Here is a 5,862-nt window from a genome sequence, read left to right as displayed (position 1 = left end):
ATCATTCACACATTCATCACTGATAAATTCCAATCTAGACAAATGATCCGCAACCACATTCTCAACACCCTTCTTATCTTTTATTTCTACATCAAATTCTTGCAATAATAAAATCCACCGAAGTAAGCGTGGCTTTGCATCTTTCTTGGCAAGTAAATATTTAAGGGCAGAGTGATCAGTGAACATAGTTACTTTCGACAAAACAAGGTATGAGTGGAACTTGTCAAGTGCAAACACTACTGCAAGTAACTCTTTTTCACTGGTGGCATAATTTAATTGTGCTTCATCTAGAGTCCTACTTGCATAGTATATAGTGTGAAATACTTTGTTTAGTCTTTGGCCGAGGACAACACCAAACGCAGTATCACTGGCATCGCACATGACCTCGAAAGGTAGATCCCAATATGGTGCCACCAAGACAGGGGCCGTCACCAAGCGCTCCTTCAACTTCTCGTATGCCTGCAAACAATCCGAATTAAAATCAAAGGGTGCATCTTTCATGAGTAAAGAAGATAGAGGTTTTGCAATTTTAGAAAAATATTTGATAAAACGCCGGTAGAAGCCAGCGTGGCCTAGAAAACTTCTAACTCCCTTTATGGACGCCGGAGGTGGTAAGTTCTTGATAACTTCAACTTTCGCCTTGTCCACCTCTATTCCGTGCCCCGAAATCTTGTGCCCTAGGACAATTCCCTCTTGTACCATGAAGTGGCCATTTTCCCAATTAAGTACCAAATTCGTCTCCTCGCATCTCTTCAACACCACCTTCAAATTCTGCAAACAATCATCAAAAGAAGAGCCAAATATCGAGAAGTCATCCATAAAAATTTCAAGAAACGTTTCTATCATGTCGTGAAATATAGCACTCATGCATCGCTGAAAAGTGGCCGACGCATTACACAAACCAAAGGGCATTCGTCTAAAAGCAAAAGTGCCGTAAGGACAAGTGAAAGTGGTCTTCTCTTGGTCCTCCGGCGCAATCATAATTTGGTTGTACCCTGAATACCCATCCAAAAAGCAATAAAATTCATGACCCGCTAACCTTTCAAGCATTTGATCGATAAAGGGAAGGGGAAACTGATCTTTACGGGTGGAATCATTTAATTTTCTATAATCAATGCACACACGCCATCCCGTAACAGTCTTAGTGGGTATTAATTCATTATTCTCATTTGTAATCACAGTAATCCCACCCTTTTTTGGCACACACTGAACAGGACTTACCCATGCACTATCAGATATAGGATAGATAATACCTGCATCGAGAAGCTTAATTGTTTCCGCCTTTACTACCTCTTGCATCTTTGGATTCAGTCTTCGCTGAGGTTGCACATGAGGTGAGTACTTCTCTTCCATCAAGATCTTGTGCATTCAGACTGATGGATTAATCCCTTTGATATCTGCCACCTACCACGCAAATGCACCCTTGTGTGCTTTCAATACCTCCAACATTTTGTCCTCCATCACATCTGTCAAAGCAGCAGAAATAATGACAGGTAAAGTGTTATTCTCACATAAGTATACGTACTTGAGGTGTGTAGGCAACAGCTTCAGCTCAAGTGTTGGTGGATCCTCGATGCTTGACCTTTGAGGGGTCAAATCTCTCCGTTCTCCTAGATCCTCCAGTCGCATCCTCATTGGCTTTCTCCATGGATGGTTGGTATTAAAGTGTGCCACTATTTCAGCTCTTTCTTCATCCAACTCCTCCTCTGCCAATTCAGTATTTATAGTGGCCTCCAAAGGGTCCCTAAGAGCATCCTGCACATAGTGAGACGCAAGAGAGTCAAAAGTATCAATTCTAAAACAACTATCAGAATGCAGTGTGTGCTTAAGTGCATGAAAAACATCAAAAGTAATCTCATCCTCGCCCACTCTCAGTTTCAACTTCCCCTCTTGCACAGCAATCAGTGCCTTGCCAGTTGCAAGGAACGGTCTACCCAAAATCAGAGGCATTTCCGCATCTTCCTCCATGCCAAGCACCACGAAGTCCGCAGGGAAAATGAATTTGTCCACTTTCACTAGCACATCCTCAATCACTCCGCGGGGGTACTTGACAGACATGTCAGCTAGTTGTAGAGACATCATCGTCGGCTTTGGTTCTCCCAACTCAAGCTTCCTAAACACAGACAATGGCATAAGATTAATACTGGCACCGAGATCACACAATGCTTTATGAAAAACAACATCACCAATCATGCAAGGAATAGAGAAACTCCCTGGGTCTTTCAGTTTCGGTGGAATTTTGTTTTGCACCAAAGCGGAGCAATTCTCGGTTAGGTTGACTGTCATATGATCCTCCAACTTCCTCTTATTAGCTAATATATCCTTCAAAAATTTTGCATAACTAGGCATTTGCATTAGAGCATCGGTAAAGGGAATATTGATATGCAGCTTTTTAAACACTTCGAGAAACTTACCGAATTGTGCATCTAGTTTTGCTTTTTTAAGTGCTGCAGGGAAAGGAGGAGGTATAACGATTTTTGGTTGTGCAGTGGGTGCTATTGTGGAGTTAGAAGACTTACCTTTAGATGTCGCGGTTTGCTCATCCACCGTTTGAGTTTTCTCTTTTTCCCTTGATTCCAAAACTTTCCCACTTTTCAACTCAATGGCCTTCACTTGCTCTTTTGGATTCGTCTCTGTGTTACTTGGCAAGGTGCCTTGCTCTCTACTTGCTATCATCTTGGACAACTGTCCAATTTGATTCTCGAGCCCCTTTATTGATGCATCTTGGTTTTGGAGTCGAGTTTCAGTGGATGAAATAAACTTAGACATCATTTGTTCCAAGTTGGACTTTTCTTCTCTAGGAGGATCGGATCTATACATCGGTTGTTTTCCATATTGTTGTCCTCCTTGCGGTCTATTCTGACTGTTTTTACCGCCCCACGAGAAGTTGGGATGTTGCCTCCACCCAGGATTGTATGTGTTCGAATAAGGGTCATTCCTTGGGCGGTTTTGGACTCCCACTTGATTCACCGGTGCCTCATTTTGCACATAGAAGGGATTTCCATCTTGACAGTCTTTCACATAGTGCTCTCCTCCACACTTTTCACAGAATATCTCTTGAAGACGCAAAGCCGTGCCACCCACATTCAAGCCGTCTATTTTCCTGTTTAAAGCGTCAAGTTGTGCAGTAATAGCAGAAAAATCAGTTACCTGGTGAACTCCTGCACTTCTCCGCTGGTTGTTCCTGTCAGATTGAGGATGATAGCTGCTAGCAGCCATTTCCTGTAATAATTCATATCCTTCCTCCGCGGTCTTTCTCAACAGGTTTCCACAAGCAGCCGCATCTATCATAGTACGGTTAGGAGTAAGCAAACCATAATAAAATGTTTGAACGACTAACCCAAGTGGTAACTCGTGATGTGGGCATCTTCGTAGTAGATCCTTGAAACGCTCACATGCCTCATATAGAGATTCCTGATCGAATTGAGCAAATGTTGTAATGTCTGCCCGCAGCTTCATGGTTTTTGATGGGGGAAAGTATTTGATAAGAAACGCTTTCGCCATGTCCTCCCAAGTGGTGATTGAACCTACATGCAAACAATTCAACCATGCTTTAGCTTTATCACGTAAATAGAAAGGAAATAAACGTAACCTAACAGCATCATCAGAAACTCCATTGAATTTAAAAGTATCGCAAATCTCAAGAAAATCCGCGATGTGCGTGTTTGGGTCATCTACTGCAGTTCCTCCGAATTGGACTGTGTTTTGAATCATCTGGATTATAGCTGGCTTGATTTCAAAGTGATTTGCCCGCACAATAGGCCTCACAATGCTAGGCCGTGCACCATCCAAAGAAGGCTGGGCATACTCTAACATTGGTATGCGGCGTGGCATCTCAATATGTCTCTCTTCACGCTGTTCCTCCTCACGTTCTGGCTCGTGTCTCTCCATAAGTTCTTTAAGCCTCTGTTGTTGTCTTCTCCTGCGGAAGGTTCTTTCAATTTCAGGATCAAACTCAAGCTCCACGTCAAGTGATTTTGGCATGCACTGGAAGAGATATCTGTAATAAAATATGAAGTGTTATCTCACGAGAAATAAAATAATGCTAAAGAAAATAACTAAAAATAAAATCGTAGAATAACAGTCCCCGGCAACGGCGCCAAAAAATTGATCGAGCAAAACTTGCACAGTAAAATCCCCAATAAAAATATGATTTTGTATGCTCAAAATAAATCGCAAGTGCACGATGTCAAGTTATAATATAGTGTACGTGAGTACGAGTATCGTTCCACTGAAGACTGTGTTTTACAATTATTATTTTCAGTTATTGAACATTTAGCAACGAAAAGTGATTTGATTGGTTTATTCCTACTAAAATCAAATAAAAATGCAAATAAAAAGATTCAAAATCAAGTAATGAGATATAATGTCTAAAATGGTCGAGTAAAATTCAATGAGAAATGGATTTGTTGGGAATCTCGGTTCACCTACCCCTCGTTAATCAATTAATTCGTTCGTTCGTGATCTACGCTTCCGACAGGATTTCCTAATCTATTGAACACACTCTCTCGAGATATGCCAAACTAATTCTACTCAATGAAGTAATTAAATCTCTTTAATTATTTATCAAGAGTGAATCGCATTTCGACTTATGAAATCCCCTAATTTTCGACCCTTAGGACTATGACTACCGGCACGTATCCAATTTCATATATCTATGTAAATTGTAGATCCGCGGATTCTACTACTCGATCCTATCACTCGTTATTCTCTCGAACTCACTCTTGATATGAAAACGTCGTTAAAGTTAGCTATTCTTTAATGACACGATAAAACAGTAGTAAAATCAAGAATAACGCACAATCGAAATATAAATTAATTCAAACCAGCATTCAGGGTAGGATCCCCTTTAATCCCAACAAATAATAAAGTTAGCTACTAGAATTCATAGTAAAAATAAATGCAACAATGTTTAAAACGAAAGAAACTAGATTAGAAATACTAGGCGAGACGAAATCTGCGAAGAACGGTGCTCGGAATCTTCAAATCTTCAATCCAAGCGCAAAAGTGCTCTCTAAACTTGATGACGGCTGCAAAATTCAGTCTGAATCTCTCTGAATGTCCCCAAAAGTCGGCCAAAAACTCCTTCCATAATAGCCACCCTCCTAAACTAAGGTAAGAAATCGAGCATGAAATCTTGCCAAAAATAGGTGGCGCTCGGGCGGTAGAAAAATACCGCTCGAGCGCCACACCTTCTGTAAATCTCCCTGGGAAGAGCGGCCTTCGCGCTCGGGCGGTAGAAAACTACCGCTCGAGCGCCGACCTTTCTGTCTTTAATCCTTTGGGGCTTTCATCTCGCACTCGGGAGGTACAATTTCACCGCCCGAGCGCCAAACCTTCTGTACAAACGCTTCGGCATTTCTCTTTTCGCGCTCGGGCGGTACAATTTCACTGCCCGAGCGCCAACTCCTCTGCAATTTTTGTCTTGACTTGACACTTGGCTCCGATTTAGGTTCTTCCGGCCCTTTTTCCTGCAAATTCATCACGCCCGAGTGAGATGTGATAAAATGCAAATATTTACTCTAAAATGAACAGAATGTGACTGAAATAAACGATGCACAATGCAAAACACAGACAGACTAATGCGATAAAATACGTAAAAACGACACATATCAGAGGGGCACTAAGATCAAATCCACTTTCTTTTATAATGCTTCTATTCAAAATCATGCCATATTGCTCCTCCGCCTTCTCATCATAAAACCGACTTGCATCGTAATTCACAGTTGATGAGGATGATGCACCCTTAGATTGTTTTCTTCTTGGAGGCATTGTATCAAACACCGTTCAAACAACAACTTCACTTCAACCCACTTCTCAAAATACAAGGATTCTTGCACTCCCCCAAACTACTACTCACAA

The 5,862-nt window shown here is 41.4% G+C and overlaps 1 non-coding gene across 1 annotated transcript; it reads left to right on the top strand.

The window, feature by feature from the left end:
• Window positions 1-3,349: 3,349 nt before the first annotated feature.
• Window positions 3,350-3,455, top strand: LOC140821529 (small nucleolar RNA R71). Its single transcript, XR_012115780.1, has one exon. It is a non-coding gene; the product is annotated as a small nucleolar RNA R71 (small nucleolar RNA).
• The last annotated feature ends 2,407 nt before the right edge of the window (window positions 3,456-5,862 follow it).

This window comes from Primulina eburnea, unplaced genomic scaffold (assembly GCF_022965805.1).
Source record: "Primulina eburnea isolate SZY01 unplaced genomic scaffold, ASM2296580v1 ctg618_ERROPOS4304869, whole genome shotgun sequence".
NCBI lineage: Eukaryota > Viridiplantae > Streptophyta > Magnoliopsida > Lamiales > Gesneriaceae > Primulina > Primulina eburnea.
Note: the sequence above shows the minus strand (reverse complement) of the source record. Positions and strands in the feature narration are given on the sequence as shown.